The sequence below is a fragment of the Procambarus clarkii genome, chromosome 30 (genome assembly GCF_040958095.1).
Source record: "Procambarus clarkii isolate CNS0578487 chromosome 30, FALCON_Pclarkii_2.0, whole genome shotgun sequence".
NCBI classification, from domain to species: domain Eukaryota; kingdom Metazoa; phylum Arthropoda; class Malacostraca; order Decapoda; family Cambaridae; genus Procambarus; species Procambarus clarkii.
Genome location: NC_091179.1, coordinates 27,708,855 through 27,725,414, shown reverse-complemented (window position 1 = coordinate 27,725,414; position 16,560 = coordinate 27,708,855).

Genomic DNA, 16,560 nt, shown 5'->3' with positions numbered 1-16,560 from the left:
TCCCACTCCCTTTCTTGGAAGAATGCCACATATGATCGGGATTCCTCCCTTGCTCCTAACTAACTCTATGGCTGTTTTATACCTCTGAATCAGTTCCTCACTCCTGACTCGACCAACATCATTTCCTCCCACGCTAATGCAAATAATGGGATTGTTCCCATTACCAGCCATAATATCATTCATGTTGTTTATAATATCACCAATGCCAGCTCCGGGATAGCAAACCCTTAACCTGTTCCCCCTATCTCTAGCACAAAACGTTCTATCCAAATACCTTATCTGGGAATCTCCCACAACTAATGTTTGCTTAGGTACTTCCTTTACTTTCTGAGGGGCCTGCGCTTCCTTTCTCTTCGTTGCTTTCCCTTTTGCGCGATCCACAGTCTCTCCACAGCACTCGTCCTCCAAAACGTCAAATGAATTTGAAGTTGCTATGGCGTTTGAAGGCGGCTTTATCAAAGTCTTCTTAAGGCCCCTGTCTTTCGCAACTCTCCAAGACGAGGTCCCTTTACTGCTGATCTCCTCCTTCGTTACTTCTCGTTGTTTTTTAAGCTGACGCACCTCCTCCCGCAGAGAGTCCAACTCTGTCCTCAGGGCTCCCACTAGAGTCACCAGGTCCTTTACTACAACTTCCATATTGCTATAATAATATAACAACACTGTATAATGATGATAACTCTATCATATAATGATAACTCTATCATATAATGATGATAGAGTTACAAGATACGAGCTAGATGGTGTTGTGATTGCGAAGTCGGATTGCGAAAGGGATCTGGGAGTTATGATTAGTAAGAATTTAAAACAAAAGGATCAATGCATAAATGTTCGTAATAAGGCAAATCGGACACTTGGATTTATTAATCGCAGCGTTAGTAACAAGACACCTGGTGTGGTTCTCAAGCTATATCTTGCTCTAGTTAGGCCCCATTTAGATTATGCAGTTCAGTTTTGGTCGCCATATTATAGAATGGATATAAATTCACTTGAACGTGTCCAGCGTAGGATGACTAAGTTAATTCCCCAAATTAGAAATCTTTCATATGAAGAAAGATTAACAAAGCTTAAGTTGCATTCACTGGAAAGGCGAAGAGTTAGGGGTGACATGATAGAGGTTTACAAGTGGATGAATGGACATAACCGGGGGGATATTAATAGGGTATTAAAAGTATCAACACAGGACAGAACACGAAACAATGGATATAAATTGGATAAGTTTAGATTTAGGAAAGACTTGGGTAAATACTGGTTCAGTAACAGGGTTGTTGATTTGTGGAACCAATTGCCGCGTAACATTGTGGAGGTGGGGTCCCTCGATTGTTTCAAGCACGGGTTGGACAAGTATATGAGTGGGATTGGGTGGTTATAGAATAGGAGCTGCCTCGTATGGGCCAATAGGCCTTCTGCAGTTACCTTTGTTCTTATGTTCTTATGTTCATTTGCAAATTTGCCGATGATACGAAAATCGGTAGGGAAATTAATTCGGAGGAGGACTCACTATCACTTCAAGTTGATCTAGATAGGGTTTTGAAATGGTCAAAGGATTGGCAGATGCAGTTTAATGCTGATAAATGTAAAGTTCTGAGGTTAGGTAATGATGATAGAGTTACAAGATACGAGCTAGATGGTGTTGTGATTGCGAAGTCGGATTGCGAAAGGGATCTGGGAGTTATGATTAGTAAGAATTTAAAACAAAAGGATCAATGCATAAATGTTCGTAATAAGGCAAATCGGACACTTGGATTTATTAATCGCAGCGTTAGTAACAAGACACCTGGTGTGGTTCTCAAGCTATATCTTGCTCTAGTTAGGCCCCATTTAGATTATGCAGTTCAGTTTTGGTCGCCATATTATAGAATGGATATAAATTCACTTGAACGTGTCCAGCGTAGGATGACTAAGTTAATTCCCCAAATTAGAAATCTTTCATATGAAGAAAGATTAACAAAGCTTAAGTTGCATTCACTGGAAAGGCGAAGAGTTAGGGGTGACATGATAGAGGTTTACAAGTGGATGAATGGACATAACCGGGGGGATATTAATAGGGTATTAAAAGTATCAACACAGGACAGAACACGAAACAATGGATATAAATTGGATAAGTTTAGATTTAGGAAAGACTTGGGTAAATACTGGTTCAGTAACAGGGTTGTTGATTTGTGGAACCAATTGCCGCGTAACATTGTGGAGGTGGGGTCCCTCGATTGTTTCAAGCACGGGTTGGACAATTATATGAGTGGGATTGGGTGGTTATAGAATAGGAGCTGCCTCGTATGGGCCAATAGGCCTTCTGCAGTTACCTTTGTTCTTATGTTCTTATGTTCTTATGTGATGGTCAGCTGGGTACTAGCTGACCGTCGCCTGGTGGACCCTCACGACATCCGTCGCTGCTTCACCAACCTGCATGTTCACTTAATAATATTAATTTAATTCATTAGTAAAATCAGAGATAAATTAATGTAAAACATTATTATCTGATTCATTATTTTTCTTGCTGTATTTGATGAAGATGAACACACCATAGTCATCTACCAAGACATGCCTGTTTAATCAAGCGCCCTAACAAGAACAAACAACAAAGTACAGTTCATAAATGGCCTCCTCACGGAGTCAAATGCAGTATTTGGAGCTTTCACAGAAACCCATGCAGGGGAATTGTTGGACAGTGAGATCTGGATTTCAGGATATAACCTATACAGGTGTGATAGGAAAATTAGGTCACATGGAGGAGTGGGTCTGTATATTAGGGAAGACCTTGTATGCTCGGAGCTCCTAAACGTTACAAATGAGGTGGTAGAGGTACTGGGATTAAAAATAGAGAAAATAAATTTAGTGATTATTCTAATATAACAAACCGCCAGATGCAACGGCTGAGGATTTCACAGAACAGATAAACAAAATAGAGAATAGCCTTGAAAGTTTGGAGAACCCGATACCTGATATTATCTTCCTAGGTGACTTCAACTTGCCTAGTCTCAGGTGGAAATTAGCAAACAATAATATTATACCAGGAAATCTATCGGGACCTAACCAACCACAGATTAGAGAACTACTTAGATTCTGTGACAAATTTTCACTCAATCAGCAGATATCGAAGCCAACGAGAAATGAAAATATTTTAGATCTGGTCTTTACGAACAATGAAGACATTATCAGAGACATTACGATATCAGATACCACATACTCAGATCACAAGCTCATTGAAGTGCAAACGACCATCAATACTCAGAATAGACCTAAAACGTTGATAAAGCGAGAGGGGCTATTCAGTAAATTCAATTTTAATAATAAAAGGATAGACTGGGAGATAATAAACAGGGAACTATTATAGACTGTGGGTTAGTTGGTGTTGTCGTCGTTGATCCCTCTCTACGGACAACCCAACCCACAACTCGGTAGAGTGCTTATACTAGGAGATCACCCTTGGCGCTTCTGGCTCTTGGAGAGGGGCTCAACGTCACACGTTTAGGGGATGCTGCTCCAACACTTAGCCTCGTTGTCACGTGCACACACCCACTCGAGCCGCTGTGACTCCCCACTCTCTCCTTAGATAAGATATGATCTCCTCAATCCCCTATGACTTACTAGTATTACCTCCTACCCTGTCCACGGCAGTGGTTCTTGGTTCTTTCTCTCTCCTTCTTTACTACCTCCTGGGAAGCCTCACTAGGACAAGGGCAAACACCAGCAAATTGTGACACATTTACTGGACAAAGCACATACACGATACATACACACATATAATAATAATGAATCCTATACTCGATAATCACAATCAGGTTGCACTCCAACACCATCAGAACTCTATTATCAGCTTATCCAGTGGTATCCTATCTCCTGGTTCACCACCTGATACTATTAACCCCCTCAAGTTGACCAAGCCTACATACACTGTTGCACTATCAGCAAGATAATGTATATATAGAAAATCAGCATTTGAATGCAATAACATATACCAGTATAAATGTTCATTGATACTTCAGTATAAAAAACTCCTTGACATAAGAATGCCAACAGTCACTCACCTCTCACTGCGTCTTGCACACTAATGACAACCAAACACTATCAACTCCCTACTAGTACTCCACCAGAACTTCCCCCTTCCACCTCTGGAAGTTCACAACCCTAATATCCTTAGGTTCTTCCGGGCTTCACTACCAGGATCCTCTGCAGCTCCTCCAGGCTGCTATCATGAAGTTTCCTTGTGCAACTACGGTGCTTCACCCTTCTGTTAGGTTCTTCCACAGCTCTCTTGGCTGCTACACCACCTCTACAGAAGCACGTGACACTCCTCTTCACTGCTGCTTCTCCTCACAGCTCGAGGTCCTCTGCTCCACTACCTTGGAGTCTCATCAGCTACATCATCTGCTGGCTTCGAAGTTCTCAGCAACTTCTTCCCCAAAGAACAAACCTGCAACCCATCGACGTTCCAATAAAATGTTCCCCTTTAACACATAAACAAAAAATAACCACACAATATGCTTGCCTCAAACCTCTATCTGTTCTCTACATACAGTGAGAGTGGACTCCCCCGTTTTGGGCGGGTCCATACTCCACCTCGCCTGGCGGCGGTCCTCACTCGCTGGGAGGGTCTTCCTCCATCCGGAGCCAGGCTCCCTCAGTCGTCCGCCAGCGCTCAGAGGGGGCGGACGTCGCTCCGTGTTCCTCCCTCTCCACTCTCTTATTTCAGGCTTTCTGCCTTATTAAAACATGCCTAACTTATAAATAAACATTGCTACTGTCGCTGGGCACACGACCAACTACAAGTGATCACTATGAACTGGCGTATATCGTGCTTACCACAGATTAATTGGTCGAGGGCGCTTTCCCTCTGACGGCGTCTGGTCAGGGCGCTCCCACGGCCCACAATAATGCCTCCGGGCGGCTTAATATTCACTAATTATCGTCCACGACTTGAGACCACACGTCCCCAGCTCGATTCCACAGCTGGCACGTCTGCACACTTCTCTTCTCTTAGAGATATATCACTAGGGGTTCCCTTCTGACGGGAGCTCAACGGAGCGCGGCTTCCCCCTGCGATGTCTGGCACTCAAGTGAGGTCAAGGTCCTCCAGAAGCGAGCCTCACGCCTCCAGCAAAATGTCCACATCTCCTATCCCGTCATTTATCTATTTTCTTCTGCATTGCCCATAATCTCAAACTGTTACACATATCCAACCAACTATTTTACATATGCGTTATCACCTCAATACTTGCTAGACCTTCTAGTTAGGTCAGGCTTGCTGAATAACTCTCAAGAAGGGAGACTCGTTTCTCCTGCAGGCTGAGATCATAACAGAACTTACAAGCATTCCATGGGGAACTGTTCTATGTAATACAAGTCCTACAGAAGGAATAGAAAAACTGACTTCGGAAGCGTATCAAGTCTGTCTGAAACATGTTCCTTTGAGGAAAGCCAGAAAGAGATCCAACGTAGTAAGAGAACGCAGACGACACTATAAACGCAGGAAAAAAATAACGGAACTGCTTATGCAGACACGAATTTCCCGTCAAAGAAGGAATAATTTAAATAGGGAGATTGAAAAAATCGAGCGGAAATTGAAACACTCATATGAAACTGAAGAAAGGCAGTTAAAACAGAAAGCAATTCAGGAAATAAAGAAAAATCCAAAATATTTCTTCACATGCGAAATCAAAAGCAAAAACCACTGCCAGTATTGGACCTATTCGTACAAGTGAAGGTTCATACACGGAGGATGACAAAGAAATTAGTGAAATCCTAAAAAAGCAGTATGAGGACATGTTTAGCACTCCAATAAACAACATGAAATTGGAAGATCCAGACAATTTCTTTATGCGGGATATTCAAACCCCTGTAAATATAACTGAAATCAACACGAGCGCACTAAATTTTGAAAGAGAAATTGAAAACATGCCCATGCACTCGGCCCCAGGTCCAGACTCATGGAATTCAATATTTATAAAGAAATGCAAAGTGCCGGTAGCACAGGCACTCAGTATAGTGTGGAGGAAGAGCTTGGACATGGGGGAGATACCAGATGCACTTAAAGTAGCAGACATAGCCCCTCTACACAAGGGAGGGAGCAAAGCATTGACAAAGAATTATAGACCAGTTGCACTAACATCGCACATCATAAAAGTATTTGAGAGTGATTAGGAGTCAGGTCACCAATTTCATGGAGACCAATGACCTTCACAACCCAGGCCAACATGGATTTCGAGCGGGAAGATCGTGCCTCTCACAGCTACTTGAGCACTACGACAAAGTCACTGAGGCATTAGAAGAAAAACAGAATACTGATGTGATATACACGGACTTCGCAAAGGCTTTCGATAAATGTGACCATGGCGTGATAGCACACAAAATGAAGTCAATGGGAATAACCGGTAAAGTAGGACGCTGGATACTCAGTTTTCTGTCCAACAGGACTCAGCGAGTAACGGTCAACCATATAAAATCTAGTCCAAGTGCAGTTAAAAGCTCTGTACCTCAGGGTACAGTCCTTGCACCGCTGCTTTTCCTTATTCTCATATCAGATATAGACAAAAATACAAGTCACAGCTTCGTATCATCCTTTGCAGATGACACAAAAATCAGTATGAAAATTACCTCGGCTGAGGACATTGAAAAACTTCAAGCTGATATTAATAAAGTTTTCGACTGGGCATCAGAAAATAACATGATGTTTAACAGTGATAAATTTCAGGTACTCAGGTACGGTAAAAATGAGGACCTTAAACATAATACAGAGTACAAAACACAATCAAATGTACCGATAGTAGGAAAACAGCATGTAAAGGATTTGGGAATAATAATGTCTGACGACCTAACGTTTAGAGAGCATAACCAAGTAAATATTGCGACAGCCAGAAAAATGATAGGATGGATAACGAGAACTTTCAAATCTAGGGATCCCATCACAATGGTTGTACTCTTCAAGTCACTTGTGTTGTCCCGTCTTGAGTACTGCTCAGTACTCACTTCCCCCTTCAGAGCAGGAGAGATTGCTGAAATAGAGGGAATACAGAGAACATATAAGAACATAAGAACATAAGAACAAAGGTAACTGCAGAAGGCCTATTGGCCCATACGAGGCAGCTCCTATTTATAACCACCCAATCCCACTCTCATATGATGTCACACAAGAACACAAGAACAAAGGTAACTGCAGAAGGCCTATTGGCCCATACGAGGCAGCTCCTATTCTATAACCACCCAATCCCACTCATATACTTGTCCAACCCGTGCTTGAAACAATCGAGGGACCCCACCTCCACAATGTTACGCGGCAATTGGTTCCACAAATCAACAACCCTGTTACTGAACCAGTATTTACCCAAGTCTTTCCTAAATCTAAACTTATCCAATTTATACCCATTGTTTCGTGTTCTGTCCTGTGTTGATACTTTTAATACCCTATTAATATCCCCCCGGTTATGTCCATTCATCCACTTGTAAACCTCTATCATGTCACCCCTAACTCTTCGCCTTTCCAGTGAATGCAACTTAAGCTTTGTTAATCTTTCTTCATATGAAAGATTTCTAATTTGGGGAATTAACTTAGTCATCCTACGCTGGACACGTTCAAGTGAATTTATATCCATTCTATAATATGGCGACCAAAACTGAACTGCATAATCTAAATGGGGCCTAACTAGAGCAAGATATAGCTTGAGAACCACACCAGGTGTCTTGTTACTAACGCTGCGATTAATAAATCCAAGTGTCCGATTTGCCTTATTACGAACATTTATGCATTGATCCTTTTGTTTTAAATTCTTACTAATCATAACTCCCAGATCCCTTTCGCAATCCGACTTTGCAATCACAACACCATCTAGCTCGTATCTTGTAACTCTATCATCATTATCTAACCTCAGAACTTTACATTTATCAGCATTAAACTGCATCTGCCAATCCTTTGACCATTTCAAAACCCTATCTAGATCAACTTGAAGTGATAGTGAGTCCTCCTCCGAATTAATTTCCCTACCGATTTTCGTATCATCGGCAAATTTGCAAATGTTGCTACTCAAACCTGAATCTAAATCATTTATATATATTATAAACAACAGAGGTCCCAGGACAGAGCCTTGAGGCACTCCACTTACAACATTTTCCCACTCTGACTTGATTCCATTTATACTAACTCTCTGTTTCCTTTGGTATAGCCATGCCCTAATCCAGCTTAATATAGCACCCCCAATACCATGAGACTCTATTTTTTTAATCAGTCTTTCATGTGGCACTGTATCAAAAGCTTTGCTAAAGTCAAGGTATACAACATCGCAATCCTTACCACTATCAACTGCCTCAACAATGCTAGAATAAAAAGATAACAAATTTGTTAAACATGAACGGCCATTTATAAAACCATGTTGCGACTCAATTATTAATTTATGTTTTTCAAGATGAAGACGAATTTTATTTGCTATTATAGATTCGAGTAACTTTCCCACAATAGACGTTAGGCTAATTGGTCGATAGTTAGACGCAAGTGATCTATCTCCTTTCTTAAAAACTGGTATCACATTAGCAACTTTCCAAAACTCTGGCACTCTGCCTGACTCTATTGATTTATTAAATATGGTTGACAGTGGGTCACAAAGCTCCTCTTTGCATTCTTTAAGCACCCTAGCAAACACTTCATCCGGCCCTGGGGATTTGTTTGGTTTGAGTTTTACTATTTGTTTAAGAACATCCTCCCTGGTAACTGCTAAACTCGTCAACCTGTCCTCGTCCCCACCCACATAGACTTGTTCGGCTGAAGGCATATTGTTAAGTTCCTCTTTAGTAAATACAGATACAAAATATTTATTAAAAATACTACTCATCTCTTCATCACTATCTGTTATTTGACCTGTCTCAGTTTTTAATGGACCTATCCTTTCCCTAGTCTTAGTACGATATAACTGAAAAAACCCTTTAGGATTTGTCTTTGCTTGCCCTGCTATGCGAACTTCATAGTTTCTTTTTGCTTTCCTTATCTCTTTTTTAACATTTCTAACCAGTTGTACGAATTCCTGTTCTAAAGTGACCTCCCCATTTTTAATCCTTTTGTACCAAGCTCTCTTTTTACCTATAAGGTTCTTCAAATTCTTTGTTATCCACTTTGGGTCATTAGTATACGATCTATTCAATTTGTATGGTATACTACGTTCCTGTGCTTTGTTTAGAATATTCTTAAATAAGTTATATATTGAATCCACATCGAAATCCCCATTTAAGTCACCTATCGCTGGGTTCATTTCTCGCTCCAAGACCGGCCCACACCCCATACCCAAGCCATTCCAATCAATTTGACCCAAAAAATTTCTTAGGCTATTAAAATCAGCTTTTCGAAAATCTGGCACTTTAACAGAATTTTCTCCTACTGGTCTATTCCATTCTATGCTAAATCTGATTTCTTTGTGATCACTGCTCCCTAGCTCACTCCCTATTTCGATGTCATTAATTTGCGTTTCCCTGTTAGTTAACACTAAATCTAAAATATTATTTTCCCGTGTTGGTTCCTTAATGTGTTGCGTAAGAAAGCAATCGTCAATTAATTCTAGAAAATCTTCTGCTTCACTATTCCCTGTTTTGTTCAACCAGTTTATTCCGCTAAAATTAAAGTCACCCATGACATAAATACTGTTAAGAACATAAGAACATAAGAACAAAGGTAACTGCAGAAGGCCTATTGGCCCATACGAGGCAGCTCCTATTCTATAACCACCCAATCCCACTCATATAATTGTCCAACCCGTGCTTGAAACAATCGAGGGACCCCACCTCCACAATGTTACGCGGCAATTGGTTCCACAAATCAACAACCCTGTTACTGAACCAGTATTTACCCAAGTCTTTCCTAAATCTAAACTTATCCAATTTATATCCATTGTTTCGTGTTCTGTCCTGTGTTGATACTTTTAATACCCTATTAATATCCCCCCGGTTATGTCCATTCATCCACTTGTAAACCTCTATCATGTCACCCCTAACTCTTCGCCTTTCCAGTGAATGCAACTTAAGCTTTGTTAATCTTTCTTCATATGAAAGATTTCTAATTTGGGGAATTAACTTAGTCATCCTACGCTGGACACGTTCAAGTGAATTTATATCCATTCTATAATATGGCGACCAAAACTGAACTGCATAATCTAAATGGGGCCTAACTAGAGCAAGATATAGCTTGAGAACCACACCAGGTGTCTTGTTACTAACGCTGCGATTAATAAATCCAAGTGTCCGATTTGCCTTATTACGAACATTTATGCATTGATCCTTTTGTTTTAAATTCTTACTAATCATAACTCCCAGATCCCTTTCGCAATCCGACTTCGCAATCACAACACCATCTAGCTCGTATCTTGTAACTCTATCATCATTACCTAACCTCAGAACTTTACATTTATCAGCATTAAACTGCATCTGCCAATCCTTTGACCATTTCAAAACCCTATCTAGATCAACTTGAAGTGATAGTGAGTCCTCCTCCGAATTAATTTCCCTACCGATTTTCGTATCATCGGCAAATTTGCAAATGTTGCTACTCAAACCTGAATCTAAATCATTTATATATATTATAAACAACAGAGGTCCCAGGACAGAGCCTTGAGGCACTCCACTTACAACATTTTCCCACTCTGACTTGATTCCATTTATACTAACTCTCTGTTTCCTTTGGTATAGCCATGCCCTAATCCAGCTTAATATAGCACCCCCAATACCATGAGACTCTATTTTTTTAATCAGTCTTTCATGTGGCACTGTATCAAAAGCTTTGCTAAAGTCAAGGTATACAACATCGCAATCCTTACCACTATCAACTGCCTCAACAATGCTAGAATAAAAAGATAACAAATTTGTTAAACATGAACGGCCATTTATAAAACCATGTTGCGACTCAATTATTAATTTATGTTTTTCAAGATGAAGACGAATTTTATTTGCTATTATAGATTCGAGTAACTTTCCCACAATAGACGTTAGGCTAATTGGTCGATAGTTAGACGCAAGTGATCTATCTCCTTTCTTAAAAACTGGTATCACATTAGCAACTTTCCAAAACTCTGGCACTCTGCCTGACTCTATTGATTTATTAAATATGGTTGACAGTGGGTCACAAAGCTCCTCTTTGCATTCTTTAAGCACCCTAGCAAACACTTCATCCGGCCCTGGGGATTTGTTTGGTTTGAGTTTTACTATTTGTTTAAGAACATCCTCCCTGGTAACTGCTAAACTCGTCAACCTGTCCTCGTCCCCACCCACATAGACTTGTTCGGCTGAAGGCATATTGTTAAGTTCCTCTTGAGTAAATACAGATACAAAATATTTATTAAAAATACTACTCATCTCTTCATCACTATCTGTTATTTGACCTGTCTCAGTTTTTAATGGACCTATCCTTTCCCTAGTCTTAGTACGATATAACTGAAAAAACCCTTTAGGATTTGTCTTTGCTTGCCCTGCTATGCGAACTTCATAGTTTCTTTTTGCTTTCCTTATCTCTTTTTTAACATTTCTAACCAGTTGTACGAATTCCTGTTCTAAAGTGACCTCCCCATTTTTAATCCTTTTGTACCAAGCTCTCTTTTTACCTATAAGGTTCTTCAAATTCTTTGTTATCCACTTTGGGTCATTAGTATACGATCTATTCAATTTGTATGGTATACTACGTTCCTGTGCTTTGTTTAGAATATTCTTAAATAAGTTATATATTGAATCCACATCGAAATCCCCATTTAAGTCACCTATCGCTGGGTTCATGTCTCGCTCCAAGACCGGCCCACACCCCATACCCAAGCCATTCCAATCAATTTGACCCAAAAAATTTCTTAGGCTATTAAAATCAGCTTTTCGAAAATCTGGCACTTTAACAGAATTTTCTCCTACTGGTCTATTCCATTCTATGCTAAATCTGATTTCTTTGTGATCACTGCTCCCTAGCTCACTCCCTATTTCGATGTCATTAATTTGCGTTTCCCTGTTAGTTAACACTAAATCTAAAATATTATTTTCCCGTGTTGGTTCCTTAATGTGTTGCGTAAGAAAGCAATCGTCAATTAATTCTAGAAAATCTTCTGCTTCACTATTCCCTGTTTTGTTCAACCAGTTTATTCCGCTAAAATTAAAGTCACCCATGACATAAATACTGTTAGATCTAGATGCTCTAGATATTTCATCCCATAGATGCTTTGCTTCCATTCTGTCTAAATTTGGTGGCCTATATATTACTCCTATTATAATATTATTAGCTTTTTCGTTTAATTCAATCCAAATAGTTTCTGTGTGTGGCTCTGTTTTGATTCCCTCTTTGAGACTACATTTCAAATTGTCCCTAACATATATGGCTACTCCACCTCCTCGTCTAATATATCTATCTGTGTGAAATAGTTTAAATCCATATATTTGATATTCAGCTAATAGTTCTCTATTTTCTACATTCATCCACGTTTCGGTAAGTGCAATAATATCTATTTTTTCTGTGCAGACAAGAGCATTTAATTCGTTAATTTTATTTCTTAGACTTCTACTGTTAGTGTAATATACCCTAAGTGAATTGTTATTTTGCGGACCTTCTCTTTCCCTGATCGTTTTGCCAATTCCTTTCTCCCACAAACACATACTTTTATTACCTCCTTCCTCCAAATCAATTCCCATACCTCTAACTACTAACAGTTTAAACCCAAACAAACACCTCTAACCACTTCTTCTAGCGAGTTCGCAACAGCAACAACCCCAGCTCTCGATAGATGCACCCCATCACGAGCATACATTTCATTTCTTCCATAGAAGTGTTCCCAGTTGTCTATGAAAGATATTGCATATGATTTGCAATATCTTTCCAGCCGGCAATTGACACCAAGTGCCCTCGATATCCATTCATTTCCCACTCCCTTTCTTGGAAGAATGCCACATATGATCGGGATTCCTCCCTTGCTCCTAACTAACTCTATGGCTGTTTTATACCTCTGAATCAGTTCCTCACTCCTGACTCGACCAACATCATTTCCTCCCACGCTAATGCAAATAATGGGATTGTTCCCATTACCAGCCATAATATCATTCATGTTGTTTATAATATCACCAATGCCAGCTCCGGGATAGCAAACCCTTAACCTGTTCCCCCTATCTCTAGCACAAAACGTTCTATCCAAATACCTTATCTGGGAATCTCCCACAACTAATGTTTGCTTAGGTACTTCCTTTACTTTCTGAGGGGCCTGCGCTTCCTTTCTCTTCGTTGCTTTCCCTTTTGCGCGATCCACAGTCTCTCCACAGCACTCGTCCTCCAAAACGTCAAATGAATTTGAAGTTGCTATGGCGTTTGAAGGCGGCTTTATCAAAGTCTTCTTAAGGCCCCTGTCTTTCGCAACTCTCCAAGACGAGGTCCCTTTACTGCTGGTCTCCTCCTTCGTTACTTCTCGTAGTTTTTTAAGCTGACGCACCTCCTCCCGCAGAGAGTCCAACTCTGTCCTCAGGGCTCCCACTAGAGTCACCAGGTCCTTCACTACAACTTCCATATTGCTATAACAACGTCCATATTGCTATAACAACAATAATGTTGCTGAATATGATAGTCAAATCACACATTGAATGATATATAGCCCGACTTGAACTCTTACCATTCTGTTAGATCTGTTAGATCTAACAGATCATCTGTTAGATCTAGATGCTCTAGATATTTCATCCCATAGATGCTTTGCTTCCATTCTGTCTAAATTTGGTGGCCTATATATTACTCCTATTATAATATTATTAGCTTTTTCGTTTAATTCAATCCAAATAGTTTCTGTGTGTGGCTCTGTTTTGATTCCCTCTTTGAGACTACATTTCAAATTGTCCCTAACATATATGGCTACTCCACCTCCTCGTCTAATATATCTATCTGTGTGAAATAGTTTAAATCCATATATTTGATATTCAGCTAATAGTTCTCTATTTTCTACATTCATCCACGTTTCGGTAAGTGCAATAATATCTATTTTTTCTGTGCAGACAAGAGCATTTAATTCGTTAATTTTATTTCTTAGACTTCTACTGTTAGTGTAATATACCCTAAGTGAATTGTTATTTTGCGGACCTTCTCTTTCCCTGATCGTTTTGCCAATTCCTTTCTCCCACAAACACATACTTTTATTACCTCCTTCCTCCAAATCAATTCCCATACCTCTAACTACTAACAGTTTAGTAGTTAGAACATAAGAAGAACATAAGAACATAAGAATATACGGCACACATAGACGCAATAAAGCACCTAAATTATTGGGATCGTCTCAAAGCCCTCCAAATGTACTCACTAGAAAGAAGACGAGAGAGATATCAAATAATATACACCTGGAAGATACTGGAGGGCCAAGTACCAAATCTACACAGTAAAATAACAACATACTGGAGTGAACGATATGGAAGAAAATGCAGAATAGAACCAGTGAAGAGCAGAGGTGCTATAGGCACAATCAGAGAGCACTGTATAAACATCAGAGGTCCGCGGTTGTTCAACATCCTCCCAGCAAGCATAAGAAATATTGCCGGAACAACCGTGGACATCTTCAAGAGGAAACTAGATTTATTCCTCCAAGGAGTGCCGGACCAACCGGGCTGTGGTGGGTATGTGGGCCTGCGGGCCGCTCCAAGCAACAGCCTAGTGGACCAAACTCTCACAAGTCATGCCTGGCCTCTGGCCGGGCTTGGGGAGTAGAAAAACTCCCAGAACCCCATCAACCAGGTATCAACATGTCATGGCAACTGTTGTAGGCCTATAGTGTACATGCCCCAGCCGTCACACAGATCCTGTTACACTCATAAGAAGAACATAAGAACAAAGGTAACTGCAGAAGGCCTATTGGCCCATACGAGGCAGCTCCTATTCTATAACCACCCAATCCCACTCATATACTTGTCCAACCCGTGCTTGAAACAATCGAGGGACCCCACCTCCACAATGTTACGCGGCAATTGGTTCCACAAATCAACAACCCTGTTACTGAACCAGTATTTACCCAAGTCTTTCCTAAATCTAAACTTATCCAATTATACCCATTGTTTCGTGTTCTGTCCTGTGTTGATACTTTTAATACCCTATTAATATCCCCCCGGTTATGTCCATTCATCCACTTGTAAACCTCTATCATGTCACCCCTAACTCTTCGCCTTTCCAGTGAATGCAACTTAAGCTTTGTTAATCTTTCTTCATATGAAAGATTTCTAATTTGGGGAATTAACTTAGTCATCCTACGCTGGACACGTTCAAGTGAATTTATATACATTCTATAATATGGCGACCAAAACTGAACTGCATAATCTAAATGGGGCCTAACTAGAGCAAGATATAGCTTGAGAACCACACCAGGTGTCTTGTTACTAACGCTGCGATTAATAAATCCAAGTGTCCGATTTGCCTTATTAACGAAGAGAAAGGAAGCGCAGGCCCCTCAGAAAGTAAAGGAAGTACCTAAGCAAACATTAGTTGTGGGAGATTCCCAGATAAGGTATTTGGATAGAACGTTTTGTGCTAGAGATAGGGGGAACAGGTTAAGGGTTTGCTATCCCGGAGCTGGCATTGGTGATATTATAAACAACATGAATGATATTATGGCTGGTAATGGGAACAATCCCATTATTTGCATTAGCGTAGGAGGAAATGATGTTGGTCGAGTTAGGAGTGAGGAACTGATTCAGAGGTATAAAACAGCCATAGAGTTAGTTAGGAGCAAGGGAGGAATCCCGATCATATGTGGCATTCTTCCAAGAAAGGGAGTGGGAAATGAATGGATATCGAGGGCACTTGGTGTCAATTGCCGGCTGGAAAGATATTGCAAATCAAATGCAATATCTTTCATAGACAACTGGGAACACTTCTATGGAAGAAATGAAATGTATGCTCGTGATGGGGTGCATCTATCGAGAGCTGGGGTTGTTGCTGTTGCGAACTCGTTAGAAGAAGTGGTTAGAGGTGTTTGTTTGGGTTTAAACTGTTAGTAGACAGAGGTATGGGAATTGATTTGGAGGAAGGAGGTAATAAAAGTATGTGTTTGTGGGAGAAAGGAATTGGCAAAACGATCAGGGAAAGAGAAGGTCCGCAAAATAACAATTCACTTAGGGTATTCACAAAGGGTATTCACAAAGGAAACAGAGAGTTAGTATAAATGGAATCAAGTCAGAGTGGGAAAATGTTGTAAGTGGAGTGCCTCAAGGCTCTGTCCTGGGACCTCTGTTGTTTATAATATATATAAATGATTTAGATTCAGGTTTGAGTAGCAACATTTGCAAATTTGCCGATGATACGAAAATCGGTAGGGAAATTAATTCGGAGGAGGACTCACTATCACTTCAAGTTGATCTAGATAGGGTTTTGAAATGGTCAAAGGATTGGCAGATGCAGTTTAATGCTGATAAATGTAAAGTTCTGAGGTTAGGTAATGATGATAGAGTTACAAGATACGAGCTAGATGGTGTTGTGATTGCGAAGTCGGATTGCGAAAGGGATCTGGGAGTTATGATTAGTAAGAATTTAAAACAAAAGGATCAATGCATAAATGTTCGTAATAAGGCAAATCGGACACTTGGATTTATTAATCGCAGCGTTAGTAA